The sequence below is a fragment of the Ixodes scapularis genome, unplaced genomic scaffold (assembly GCF_016920785.2).
Source record: "Ixodes scapularis isolate PalLabHiFi unplaced genomic scaffold, ASM1692078v2 PGA_scaffold11__112_contigs__length_91849675, whole genome shotgun sequence".
NCBI lineage: Eukaryota > Metazoa > Arthropoda > Arachnida > Ixodida > Ixodidae > Ixodes > Ixodes scapularis.
In genome coordinates this window covers 62,482,474-62,497,866 of record NW_024609837.1, presented here as the reverse complement: position 1 = coordinate 62,497,866, position 15,393 = coordinate 62,482,474, and the positions used below count along the sequence as shown (strand labels likewise).

At 39.9% G+C, this 15,393-nt stretch overlaps 1 non-coding gene across 1 annotated transcript; it reads left to right on the top strand.

Moving 5' to 3' along the window:
• The first annotated feature begins 13,547 nt into the window (after positions 1-13,547).
• Trnap-ugg lies at positions 13,548-13,619 on the top strand. The gene has a single exon. It is a non-coding gene; the product is annotated as a tRNA-Pro (tRNA).
• The last annotated feature ends 1,774 nt before the right edge of the window (positions 13,620-15,393 follow it).

Below are 15,393 nucleotides of genomic sequence, written 5' to 3'. Positions count from 1 at the left end.
GCGCGACCGAAAAAATCCGCCTGGTCCAGGTATCGAACCAGGGACCTGTACATTTCCAATGAAGCGCTTTACCAACTGAGCTAGCCAGGGGTTAGACGTCAGTAGAGCAAACGGGTTTTATCAGCCGCCACCAGTATAACATCAACAAGGGTCAAAGGCTTCCATTTTAAGGTTATAATATTAATGCAATTAAATGTAAAGTTGCAAGCGAGCTGGACAAGATTTACGAAAATAATCCTTGAAGAAGGCGAACCAGGGTGACAAACGACAAATACTAATCTCCAGGAAAAGCTAGGTGACTGGTGCGCGACCGAAAAAATCAGCCTGGTCCGGGTATCGAATCCGGGACGTCTTCATTTCCATACCCGGAGCATCCCTGAAAAAGGCGGATTTTTTTCGATCGCGCACCAGTCACCTAGCTGTGTTTGGAGATTTGTGTTTGTCCTTTGTCCCTCTTGTTCCCCGTCTCGAGGGATCATTTTGATCATTCTTGTCCAGCTCGCTTGCACCTTTGCATTTAATTGCATTAAATCACACACATAACACAATCCCACATATTTTTAGTTTTCTAAAGTGTTATCCTTTTCTTCCCGCGGGCTAGACGACTGGGCTCAATTTTAGCTTGTTATCTATTGGATCTTGATTATTGCTCCAGGAAGTAAATATACTGGTTCTATTACTTTGACCTTCTGGAAATAATTGGTAATTTTCTAGTTTCAAGATTTCTAAAAAGCAATAAGAGCCGTGACTTTGTTATTGAACAAAACATTTTTAAAGAAATTCGCTCGTTCAGTTAGCATCGGGCTCATCTGACGGCCGACAGATGGTGTAAGTTTACAGCTTCCGCTTGTCTCAGAATCCTTGGCTTAGTGCTGATGAGGTATGTGGCCAAGAGGACTTGATATAGGCTGTTAAATTTCGCTATATATAAAATAACGAAGTCAAGTAGGCAACCTTTTTAATTACTGAAAATAGTCCCGTGATTTCAAATAAAAACATGTTGAGCCTGATCGCGAACCACTGAATCAGTAAATTTTAGCAGGTGTTTGAGCACGTAGGAAGCGGAATAGTGCGCCACAGTCACCATTCATAAAGCAGGTACAAGGCTGGGGTGAGGAAAGGCAGAATATAAGAGACGATAAACCACACGGCTACGTTACCGTACCAAAGGGCTTAATTCTGCTGCGCGAGTGGCAACTTTAGTGTTCCACCATGGCTTCCCAGGTGCTCCAAGTCTTTATAATAGTGACTTTTTCCGTTACTTATGGCAGAGATTCTTGAGCTTGCTGTTATCGCCCCTTGCAGATGTGGCTCCGCGAAATCTTGATTGTAGCGAAAATACTGTAAATATTGAGGACCACGTGTGGCACAGCCTACGTTATAGTTTACATATTCTGCTTTAATTTAAAGATACCACTTCTCTCATGCGTAAGGCATAGAATAAATGATGACATTACGGGCATGTATCAGCGCGATATACTATAATTCATGGGAGCCTGAAAGATTTAGCAGACCTTTTTGTTTATTTTTGATTAAAACACTGCGGGTTACATGTGCGAATGGGGGCACGTGTGGTGAAATAAAAACGCCGTCAGTGTCCAATTCGCAGCAAAGGTGAGTCATTCTATATTTTATTTAAAATATTGAAAGAATCCCCTGCATGATGCATTTAAGATGTGGTTTGGTACTGCATCTTAAACGGATGTACGTGTTTACAATGTAGCGCACAGACAAAACAGGAAGGAGACAGAGATAAGAAAGAACGCTACTCACAGCTAGATGTTTACTGCACCCCGGTGTTCAATTAAACTAGAGTCCTCAAGCGCAATCACAAGAGGCAAGAGAGATCTATAAGGTTAATACTATCATGGCTAACGGGATCGAGTGCATAAGTGCGCCCTCTGTCGCACTCTCTCGAAAAAAGCAGCAATCTCTAGACATTTTTCTCAAATCTAGCGGGTCACTTAAAATATTTTTCAATCATCTTGTTCTTCTTTTTTGGAGGGGAAATATAAGTCGATCATCAGTGTAGATCGCGTCTTTTTTTTTCTGAGTTTCATCGCATTTGTCACATCGTTTACCACTTTCACGACTTTTAGTGTAGATTGCGTTTTCTACATCTTCATTTGCTGAGTTTCATCGCATTTGTCCCTTCGTTTACCTCTTTCACAATAGATACAGTAAATATATTGTTGTGAGTAGCGTTCTTTCCTACCTGCCCGAGGGGGGATCGGTGGCCGAGTGGGTTAGCGCACACCAGCTCGGAGCAAGTGGAGCGAAAGATCGGGCTGCAGAACCCAGGGATCCTGGACTTGATCCCCACCCCTTCCCGTTTCAATCTGAATAAGCATCGTACCCGCGTGAGGTCGTGTATAACTACTGCGTGTTGCACGTTAAAGACCCCAGGCTAGCGGTTGTACCGCAATGGCTGAATTACTCATCTACAGCTGGGAGACTCTTTGGTCAGAGTTTGGGTGCTATATTGGCCCTAATTCGCCAAACCCATGCCAGCGAGTAAGGCTTCCGCTGGTAGTTTGACTACCATCTTGCATCTTTGGGCCTAAATCGCCAAACATGTGCCAGAGTTAGGCTTCAGTTCTGGATGTCCGTATATTATGTGTCGACTTTGGGCCCAAATTTGCCAAACAAGTGCAAGATTTAAATTGAATTGAGTTAAACTTTATTTTACGCAACATTATGGTGAAGACACCGGACATAAAAGCTACCCAGAGCTAGCTTGACTGGGTCCGGTGCCCGTGCACTTACAGGGAATGCGTGATTTAACACAAATCATATTTAAATATTCCTAAAAATTACACAACACAACTCCAAACATTCCAAAGCAAAAAGGTAAGGCAATGGCGCTACTTATCCAGGATCCAGTTACTTTAGGTGGTACCAGGCCAAGGACTTGTGCGCGAGTTGGCATACGCGGAAGCTCGTGAGAACAGCAACAAGTGATCTGGCTTGGGGCAATTGGTGCTTGTGTCCCCGTCTTGTTTAACTCATTTAAAATAATCTAACGACAATGGTCCTGTCAAATTATTTATGAAAATACGCAAATACCAAGACAGGCTTCGTGTAAGGGATTTAAAATTAAGATAGGAGACACCTCGAGTACATACTACCATTCGTTTTGTCAGTTTCGGCATTCAAGTCATTTAAAATTCCGAATCACCTCAACATGTGCTAAAAACATTCAAAATGCTCATATTTCTGGATTTTAATCAGGATCTCCAGTGCTATTAGGGGAAACGTTAAGGGTCGTAAAAACATGCGGGTGACAACCTGCCCACTTTTCTTCAACACGTTCCTAAAAAAAAGTAGTGTTTGTCCAATACTGAAATCAGTCATTGAAAACCATCAAATATGCATAAATAATAAACCACCAACATATATCTACGAATCACAAAAAAAAATTAGTCCCGCAAATACGTAGCCACTTTTTACTAGTGTTCCACTTGTAATGTAAGTAATAAAAAAATCTCTAAAATCCACCACAATTGTACAATAACGTTTATATGACAAAAAAACGGTAATTTCATTTTATGTTACGAACGCTTGTGATTATACGCGACATATTAAACTGTAAGAAAATAAAATGCGACCTGTGTTTTTCTCCAAATTCTTGCAGTCCCGTGTACGAAACATAAAGCCATTTATAAACTTCTGCAATTATTAAACTCCGCGATAAATGCCACGCTAGCAATACTCCTTTACATTTTTTATCATACAAGCAAAAAATGCCACGTCACCAAACTGTGAAGCATGCGCGGCGTGTGACATTAATAGATCAAAAGCTATTACACATGCTCAAAAGGTGATTCACAGCCTCGGAAGTAAAGATGGCAACACGCAGATGTGGATTATTATAATGTTTTGTAGAGTTCAAGAGATGATTCATTTTGGTATATATATATATATATATATATATATATATATATATATATATATATATATATATATATATATACCTTAGAAGAAAATACCGTTAGTAAAAACAGCCTTCGTCAGAAAGCTTTCTGACGAAGGCTGGACTCCGGCCGAAATGTCGAAGAATAAATCGTCCGTTGTTGCTGTTTTCATTAAGGATTTTTTTCTCTTTTCAGGTATATACCCACCCCTTCGGCCTCCCGTTACCATGCCCGTTGTATATATATATATATATATATATATATATATATATATATATATATATATATATATATACCGGGTGTTCATTTTTAACTTGAACAAATTTATTTAAAAAAAGCAGTAAAAGTTACACTTATGCTGCTTGTGGAGGTGAGCTAAACGGCCAGGGGGACATATTATAGGCAAAAAATCGTAACGATCGGTTGGCTAATTAACTAAAATTTGATAATTAACTTTTTAATCAATGAAAATAGATATATGGTTTCAATTAGAAACTTGCTTAGCGTCATCGAGAAGCTCTAAATCAGTCATTTTCAGAAAGACTTTGAGAGCGTGAGAGGCATAGTAGTGCACTAAAGTTACCACTCGTGGAGCAGGTACAAAGCTAGCGGTTGCGGTAAGGCGCCCGCGCGATTTTTCCGTCTCTTATCTAGCCCCAGCCTTGTACCTGCTCCACGAGTCGTAACTTTAGTGCACTACTACGCTACTCACGCGCTCAAAGTCTTTCTGAAAATGACTGCTTTAGTGGTTTTCGGTGACGCTGTGCAAGTTTCTAATTGAAACCATATGTCTATCTCCATTAATTAAAAAGTTAATTAACGAATTTTAATTAATTAGCCAACTGATCGTTACGATTAGCCCCCTATAACATGTCCCCCTGGCCGTATAACTCACCTGCACAAACCGTATCAGTGCATCTTTTACGGATTTTTTAAAATAAATCTGGTCGAATTAAAAATGAACACCCGGGTATATATATATATATATATATATATATATATACGAGCAAAATATACGCATGTTCATAAAGAATTTATATACTTCGCAAAACAAGATACAGCAGTTAATATATACATATGAAAAAGAAACTTTCGAAATTATAGAGAAGTTCGCGCAATTTCTTTCTTGACTCAATCCGAAAAGTTACAGTGACATCATGATACAATGTAACGTTTCCGGAATCGTCACTAGCGTCCTTCTTTCAAATAGTGTATCGTCGCGTTAGCGACTCTCTGATGTAAATAGTCTGCAAATTTCAAATTAATCCTTTAAGTAGTCTCGCCTTGCCAAGCATACGGGCTAAACAACCTTGAGAGTTTTCAATATATACTTTGAGAAATTCAGTGATATCTGGTGATTCACAATATGGGTCAAAATATTTCGCATGCAAAACACGTTAAAAAATTAGTACCTCATCAGGCGCTGTCGCTTTCGTGCGCGTACAGCACTCGGGCATATCGCGTTTGTCGTAAAATTATGTATCTGCTCGTTTTAGTTTTTAAAGCGACAAGAAACTACAGTCCCGTACGATTCATCAGCCTGACTCTAGTAATGACGATAAAAGATACCACAGCAAGGACTTGTTCTCCCAGTGTGTGCCAAACTACTTATTCGATGCAAGTCTGAAATGAACGCTGACAGCGCTTCAGTCTAATTTGTGCATTGCGTTAGACTATACTCAATAATGTCCTGGCTATATGTTATCCGCTTAGGTTTCTGTCTCCAACTTCTATCTCTGTCAGCACCAAAACTCCGCTATTTGCCAGGCTCAGATGCCAGCCACTTGAGGGGAGATAGTTATCAAAGTGACCAAACTGAGTTTCACAAAAAAGGCCTACTTCACAGAAAGGATTTGAAGATCAAAACTGCTACTGAAATCGATTCCCGGTCAGATACTGTTGTTGGGTATTCATCCCCTTGATTTTACATCATTGGTCCATGGATTGCAAAATTCAAGCTCAACTGCACGTACACAACTCCGCCTAGGAAATCCATAAGTAGCTACAACTTCAGAAATTGTGGATAAAATGAATGGCACAGGTTTGCCAGTCCGCCGATTAAAGTTGCGTGAAAGTGAGGAAGCCGTTGAAACCTCCTATCAGCAAGTCGTTTGAATTTGAATAACTGGAAAATAAAAGCCTTTGTGCAAGATAAGAGTCCCGTCTATTCTATTCTGAGCAAAAGTGCTAACGAGCTCTAACATGGGGCGGTAGTTCAGAAGCGTTATACAGAAATCCAGTGAATTTGGACAGACGATTTGTGACTATAATTGCGATCTATAATTACAACTACATGCAAGAAGAACAAATTCAATAGGAACAGAGAATGTAATATGCGAATATAGGTGGAAAAGGCTAAACACCAGTAACTCAGTTTGAAATAATATGGCATAACTTTTAAAAACAGCAAATTAATTTTACTTAATAAATCTTAATGCTGTAAGAAGAAAAACACGTCATCCTGAGGTTTGGTTGAGCTTTCACAAAATCGAATACCATTCCCAGAAAAATTACCAAAGGATTATTCGATGAACGATAATGCTTTCAAAGGGCAATCAATACTTTCCGTTTAGATGCCCGTTCCAGGAGTTTCAGTAATTTCCCATGGGTGTCTTTTCAGCACGCCCTGGCGCTCCGGCATGTTCGATCGAAGTTTTCTGTTTTGTTTTTTTGTTTCTTGCGAAGGAAACTCGGTTCAAATTGCTACCGGGGGAGTGCCATTTGTCATGTGGAGACTACATTTTACGGACATCATTACGATACATGCATGTTCTTTCAAGATCGTCCAAGATAACCCGAGTGCTAATATACCTTATATGACATTTTTACTGTTTTGCTAACGAATGCGCAATGAAATATTATTGTGTAAAAAATATTCCGAATAAATGAAGTGGAAAGGAACCTAAAAATAAATAAATAAATCTGAGGTCCCAACTGTCTCACCCGTGCAAAGTCACACATATTTGTTATCAATCATGGATGATAAGACGAATGACATTTCTTTAGCATTCACTCAGGAGTCCCAGTGGGATTAACGCTGCGCATACCAGTCACTTATGAACGATCATCATCTAATGTCACCTTGGATGTGAAGTAACAATTGCATTATAAAGGGTGTTTTACAAGATGTGGACAAAATCGATATTATAGTATCGATATTATATCGATAGAGATAAATCATACAAAACAAAGGGAAAACGCAAATAAAAAAGAAGGAAGGATCAGCATGGGAGACGTATTGTTGCTGAGCACCTAATATGCGAAGCCTTATTTTGTCTTTTAAAATGTCGAGTCGATTGACAGTGATAATGTCTACCATTTCTGGGAATCTATTTAAAAATTCAGGAAAAATGTAACCTAAAAGTTGAGACCCATAATTTGTTCGAAGTTTTTTAAACATATTTTTTATGACGCATTTTATAGGTTGGTGGTTTTCTGCGGGTAATTTTAAAGAAATAGAGACTCTCTGTTTTTTAAGTCTGTGTAAATTTCTTGAGCCACTCTCAAGTAATAATGCTGTGGGATAGCAATAATATTGTTTCAGAAAAGAAGCAGCAGTATTGGTGTAACTATCTAGATTTTCTATGCACCGGATAGCTTTCTTCTGTATGACTAGTAACTTGTCAAGGTTAGTTGCTGTTGTAGTCTCCCAAATTAGTAAACAGTAGTTAAGATGGGAATGAAACAATGCATAATATAACTGACGTTTTAACCAACAAGGCACGAGTAGCCTAACTCTAAGCAAAATGCAGATAGATTGGGGAATCTTTGAACGAAAGTGTTCCACATGTCGAGACCAAGTTAAACCCTCATCGAACCAAATACCAAGAAAGTTATGCGACCTAACGTTCTCTATAATTGTGCTTTCAAACTTCACGTTTATTTGATAGTTAAGAGGGTTTTTTTAGCTTTAAAAATATAATTTGCCTTGCCAGTGTTCACCTAAGGTTTGTTGGACTGTAATCATAGTGATAAATTATTTTACCACTCATTTGACATAGTTTCTAGCTTCATTAGGTTTGAATAAAAAAAATACATTCGTGTCATCTGCGTACAAAACAATATCTGGTGTATGTGGCAGATTTACAATGTCATTTATATACATAGAAATAGCAATGGACCAAGAATAGATCCTTGTGGAACACCGTAATTGTTTTAAGCTGAGAACGCATGCCACTTATGAAGGTATACTGGTAACGTGCCGATAAGTAAATACGAATCAGTGGCCATGCAGTGCCTCTGATCGTGCAAACAAATAAATTATTTGCACAAAGAAAGTGGGTGAGTCTCGTAAATATAAGCCTGTTCAAAAGTTTAAAAAACATAGCTAAAAGCGATATGGGTCGGTAATTACCTTTGTGCACAACGCAAACCCTGGCTATTTTCATTCTATCGGGAAAAATTACCTTGCTTAAAACGGCGGTAAATATCCACGCGAGTGGTGCGAATATTAAATAACACACAGCTTTAGTTGGTAGGGCCTTTAGCTCATCCTCGCCAGCTGCAGTACTGTTAGACAAGCTGTTAAGCATAGAAAGCATTTCGGCCTCGCTTGTATGTGACAAAAAGGCAGAGCTCGAATATCTGCCGAGACGTGCGCTTCCGCTTTTGCGACGCTCACGGAAGACAGTGAAACATCTGACGCTATAAAATGAGAGTTGACTTGTTTGCAAGCAATTCACCGAAGAAGAAAACACCGCCAATCGTTATTTCTTCTGGTAGATACTTTCCTGCTTTTGAGTTAATGCTTGCTACTGCATCCCAAATTTTCTTTGGATCACTTTCAATCCGAATAAATTTACGCGTGTAGTATTCTTGTCGAGCTTTTTTATGTCAGAGTTTACTTTGTTTTTCATCTTTTTATGCTCTAAAAATACACTCATGTCTCTGCTTTTTAATAAAACGGTCGTAGACCTAATCCCGTTCATTACTTCTCTTATATAGCGCTGGCGTTATCCACAGTTTCCTTGCCTTCTTGTCTCTACGCAATGTTTGCAGTGGAAATGATGATGGAGACAGAAATCCGTTTTACCCATCTATAACAGAGCCAAATTACAAGGGTCTAGCTCTGCAACATACAGAAAAGTTTCAATCTTTTTACAGTATTATTAACAACTTTGTTCTCGTTATCGAGCACCAATATATAAGTGAAGGCATGTCGCAAATAACAAGGAGTAAGCACGGAAGGGATTTGAATGGAAGAATGTTTATTAAGGAATGTTTTAGAGACTCATTTTTCTCGCAAACAGCGAGGGGTTGGAACCGATTACCTGGAAATGTTGTAAGTGCACTTAGCCGGGAGGAATTTTTTTTTCTATTAACGCCTGGTACTCCCAAGGGCTGTATTAGTTGTGTTAATATTGTGGGCAGTGCACCCGTTTGATTTATATATTGTGCTTGTTTCGGTGCAGGGCAGCGTGGAATGTGATTGTTGGGCTGTTACACATACCGTGTTAACCTTGCTGATGTATCTTACTCCTATCTCGGACCCTGGAGCGATAGATAGTATGTGAAATAAATAAATACACATATAATTTTTTTAGAGGCAAACGCGTCAGCAATAACGATATTTACAGGGATGTTGCTTATTTGTCGTCAACATTTTACAGAGAGCAGAACATCTCACAGTTCAAGCTATGCATCCCAAAGTAAAAATATTTTATGCATTGAATAATTTTTTTATGTAGGCAATAAAATAATTTCGAAAGTTTACACCCACAGCAAATCCAACAACGTTTTCTACAGCACACTCGAAAACGGAATGACTTCTGCAACCAGGTTTTTTTAAAGGGTCACTTTTTAATAAGGGTGCTAAAAAGGTTAGCCTTGACTGGAAGTCCCTTGAACATCCTTTTAAACCCTTAAGGATGGAAAAGTGGCTTCGTGTGTTGGTCAAGGAAGCCAATTTCGCACAAGGTTTTATGGTGCTAACATAAGATTATAGTTGTTTTAAGCGGACCCGGGCAAACTTACATTAAAAGACTAAAGATCAACACGCGAAATGGCAATAAACCAGGAGTTTTAGTTTACATATGAAAATCTTCAGATTTTCAAATATTAAATTCTAGAATATTCTAGTCTATCAGTCCAAACATTTGCTTGGTATTGTGTATATAGATACAAAAACAAAATCAAAGGAAACATGCCACCAGCAATTTCACACTTTTTGTCGGAATCATTAGACTCCAGCTTTAACTTATAAATGAAGCAGTCGTGAATATTTTGGGTACCTGAGTACATGATTGATTTATTCACCCAAACTCACTGTTAGCTGATTTAGGAAGCTATGCTGTAATTCTTATTTTAGTGTCTATCTAACACCCCATTGATATTTTATTTCACAATGAAAATAGAAAGGAATTTAGTAGGAAGAAAAAGAAAGAATGATTAATTCGGGTATTTAAAGTGTTGCACAATCTTGTGGTAAAATAAAAAATCATATATTAAAAAAAGTAGAAAAAGACTATCAAGAAAGTAGGTTCGTCCGTTAATGTATCGCAAAATGTTTATTTCATCGCAACGACAGATCCTAAAAAGCATAACAACTCCAATAAATTATGGACATCTCAAGCTCTAACTAAAGTGATTAATATAATAAACCGAGTCCTATAAAATGTTTCTCAAGCTAAAGCAAAACTCAGAGGTGGCACAGAAGTGAACACAAAAAGTGCATACAAATGGTGAAAAGAGCAATATGCCTCTTCGTTATATTTACTTGCAAATCGTTCCCGCTTTGTTGCATTTAAAGAAAAAAAGTTCGCATCGGCACTGGGAGCATTGTGCGAGTAACAACGATTTTCTCAAAATCGCAAGCCGCTAAAATGTGTCGGCCTATTGGACTAACGACATAAATTTCACTTCCGGCGCACGCTACGCTTGCTGTAATCACGAGCTCCTCAAGAGCAGAAATAACGGCCCTTTCGGGCCGCTGAACATCTGCTTTTGCGTCGAGGGAAGAATACAGCTTCGTGCTGGCCCCCCTTCCCTCGAGAAGAGTTGCACTGACCTCGGTCCTACTTCACGGCGACGTGCTCAAGAGACCGTAAAAGGTTGGTGATTTCTCTGCAGAGTTGGAGCGCCATGGCGTCATGGGAAACACCGACGCCTTTAGAGGCCATCAGATGAACCGTGGCGATTACACACGGAATGTTGGAGCAAGTGAGGACAGTGCTCACTACTACGCCCAGTCAATCGGAGTCCATCCGTCCGGCAGCCGAGAAGCAGCCGGTCGAACCGGCGCCGACGGAGCCCCCTGCTTAGGTCTTTGTTGCAACGACGGTGAGCAGGACCGGCGGCGGGGACGTGAACGTTCCAGGGTCCGCCGGTATGGTGAAAAGCCGGCCGTCGGAATCTGCGGAAGACCTGGACGTAGCGTCCTAGATGGCGACTGTCGACGACTGCGACCTGAGCGACTCCGGTGAAGACCGGAGTCGCTCCCTACACCAGCACCCTACACCAGCGCGTTGAGAACGACGACCAAGTGCAGCGCACGAGCCGCAAGTGGCAAAACGCCACCGATCCACGACACGCCAGGTTCAAAGCAACGTCACTGCCCCACATTGAAGAACACCGGCGAAAACTACCGGAGCTGGTCAACACCTCCTGGACAGCTGTCAAGCCTGCGCGTCACTTGACATGACGTCACGTCCCGGGGGCCAGCACGGGCGCTGATTTGATTCGAGTGCCACGTCCGCCTTCGCGTGGGACGATGACAGGAAACGAGTCCCGCGCGAACGCTGACGCGGCACTAGCCTCCAATCAGCGCCCGTGCTGGCCTCCGGGACGTGACGTTATGTCACGTGACGCGCAGGCTTTTAAAGCTGTCTAGGAGGTGTTGAGCCGTGAGGGCGTCTTGTTCTTTTCCGTCGCTCTTCACCAGCTTTACTGTCGCGGAGGTAACGAAATAAACTGATGCATGAAACTGATAAAGGTTGCCACGCTAAACTGCGTTGGTTTATTAGCGTAACGTGAACGTAAACAGTAGGTGTTGAACTTCTTCCTCGAGAAGAAGACTGACGTGATGTTTCTGCAAAGAAACTTCACTGTCCAGAAATGCACAAGTTGATGTTGGGGCTTGTCCTGTGGCGCGGCACTACGCGATTTTTATGCATAGACGGGTCTATAGCTCATTCCAAGGAAAGGCGATTTCACAAAAAAATGAGTTGAGCAAACAGCATACCCGAAGAAAAAAGAAGATATACCATGCTCGAAAGCAGGAACTAGTTATGAGATGGCACAATTTGGTTACTTCGTCCTGTATTTGTTCAGCACTAGAAGAGACATAATCAGTATTTTAGCGTCCTCTTAAAGAATGCTCAACCTGTGCTAAACTGAATGTGTTATTTTTTTTTTCTTTTTTGCTTACGGTTGATCGCTGATCAACCCACACAAAAAGGTGTATATACCGGCGAAGGCTAGGCTCTGTAACACTTGGCTTCTGTCTGTTTCGTGGATGTAAACACAGAAAAAAAATTAAAACATGGGATGTTGCAACTTGACAAGTCTCTACAACATTTATAATGTAAATAACCATAATTTTATAACATATAGCTTTTTATCAAAAAACTTCCCGAGAATCAACTGAGATCTCTACTCTACAAAATTGTGATATAGAGATTCCTTGTATTTGAAAACTGTTGAGTAGAAAGTAGCAAAAGTCCCCTTGTTCTATAGTGCATCTAGATATTTTTTCATTTGATCAAGAACAATTTTGCGCATTAGAAGCAAAATCTTACGTATTTTCGTTTAGTAATCAATTTGTCTCTTAAAATTGTCTCAGTGAACAATCGGTATTTTAAATAATTCCTTTACTTCAGAACGTCTCATCTAATGCTACATTTTAACAACATGAAAACATGTCAATAAACTAACTCTATTTTTTCATTCCTATTAAAACTGAATTTATGGAAATTTTTATTACCGTCCACTTTCATGTGGTACAGAAATACAGCAACAGATTTATATTTCCATTTTGAAAATTTGAACAATACGTGTTTTGATTTTCGAGACGAAACAAGAATTAACAATCAATTTTATTAAATTAATTGATATTGCTAATTAATTGCGTCTGACACCTTCCAGTTCAAACTGCAACCGGCTTGTACTACAATACACATATCGCTCGGACAACACAGTCGTCTTCGACACAATGGCGACAGGAAGGGAAATAGGCCCATTCTCAAATTTCATTAAAGAACTGAGTCTGTGGTCATGGACAGCAAGACTTCATATGATTTATTATATTTAACAAGAAAATAAAAGTTGTAACTATTTACCATTTGTTTTGGGAAAATATTTCCGCTAAACCTATATATCGTGCCGTAGGAATAATTTATGCAGAATACATTTTACACTTTCAGTTGAACTGGTGTTTGAATGTATAATTAAAATCATGTACTTTTATAATATAGTTTAAATAAAGCTTTAAAAGTTTCTCCCAGCAGCCTTTGATTCAAAGCTGTGCAGTAGAATTTCTAGCCAACAAAATAAAATAAAAAGCTTGTGAAAGTTCAATGAACAAAGGAAAATAAAGTGAAACAGGTGTGCACAGCTCGCAGGCGTCATACAACAACAGAACGTTGCTCGGTTGGATATTGTACTGTCGGCCGTAACGACTTTGCGTGATCTTCCATCGGCCCGTTGGTCTAGGGGTATGATTCTCGCTTTGGGTGCGAGAGGTCCCGGGTTCAAATCCCGGACGGGCCCGCTTAATGTTTTTTTTAAAATTATATTGCTCTAAGCAACATGTGAACAGTATTTCTTCTTTTTTTTTTAAATTTAACCTTACCAAAGATAGGCTGTTTCTTAACCTCGGTCTGTTTTGTACTTCCATCTGGGGTACGCTTTGGCCGTCTTCGAAACTATAAATGTATTCCCATGTAGAACAGTTATTTAGCCAAAATATTTATTTCTGTCTTGGAATATAGGGCCTTAAAATGCCAGGAAAAGCCAAGGCAAAGCCAAAACTAATCTCCTTTCTCCAGAGCTTCTGTAGTTTGGCCAATATTCACGAAAATACGAAAGTTAGGCTTCACGGCTGGTAGCATGGCAGTCATTTGGCATCTTTGGGCCGAAATTGTTCGTGCTTGTGTTTGTGTACGGGTTCCTGATTGTCAGCGAGCTTGGTCATCACGTCGCGTCCCTGGAAGCGGACTTGACCTACCTTAGATTCTGCTTGAGGAAAAATCCCATCGACACCGGCACGTTCTAGTTTTTGTTTTTACGGTGTACGCAGTGGAAGTTCGAGAGCCTTTGGCTAAAATGGAACATGATCTGTCCAACAAAGATGACCAACATAGAAAGTGACTGTTTCTAAACAAGGTAATATTATCATCCTATCAAATGTGGCAATTTCCAAGCGTTCTCTTTCCATATTAAATACAGGACAGAAATTCTGCCTGCATGTCGAGCCGTCTAGTTTAGATATTATTTTTAGCATCCATTCCATCGCTTCAAAAGTCAAACAAACCAAAATACAAGGTTTCACAGACCAGGCGGTTAGAACAGTGTCGAAATTAACGGTTGTGGGCAGTGAACCAGCCACAAGAAATTTTAAATGTGTCACCAACCTCACGAAGGAGTTAGCAGATGAAGAAATAACTCTGTTGTAGACGGATAAGTCCGGTAGGTTTTCCCTCCTGCCGCTTTCATATTTTAAAAACAAGACTACGACCACAATTGAAAGTTTTTTTCATTCGTGCATAGTAGACCTAAAGCAGATAAAAAGTAAAGTCGAAGAGGTTCTGAAGGATGGCGAGTTGTTGACAAAGGCGAAGAAGGTTTTCGATAGTTCAAGGGCTTTGCTTTCGGTAAAATGTTTTTTGAAAGACCACAAGCCATTTATGCCGCTTAGTGTGGTCATCAATGAAAATCAGTGTTGTCAGAAATCAGTATTATTGTTCTTGCAAAAGTGCCTGAGAGCAGTAACGATGGATGGTTTGAGTAGGTTAAAGAATTCGTAAGGAGTGTTTTCAAAGTTGTCACCAGAAGGAATGTGAAGTTGTGTCACCTGACATAAGACTCGTACTACTTTTGAGATCAATCAGTTCTACTGTCGAGAGTAAGACAATGGTTGGAAGTGAACCTTGTTGTGTTTCACTCTGGCTCAGGGATAGATGTGGGGAGATCTTTTAATCCTTCTAGATTCGTGCTTCAAATCCATGGCCGTGGAGTACGAGGGCAAAACTTATACACAAAAGGTGTCTGTATAGGTTTATCAATAGCTGCAGTGCTGTCACTGATGTGTCTCAACCAATTGGATTTGAAGATACGTCCAATATTACAATCCGCGCCAGAGGGTTCACTGATAATTGAAATATACGTGGATGATATTTTGGTAATTTTAATAGGAAAGGGTGTGCAACCGAAGATACAATACGTGGTCACCTTTGCTGTACCAGAGGTGGTGTTTACGTGTGAAGCACTGCATGAGGCTTGGATGCAGTACCTGGATCTGTCTGTATGTGCATGGAGGACTATG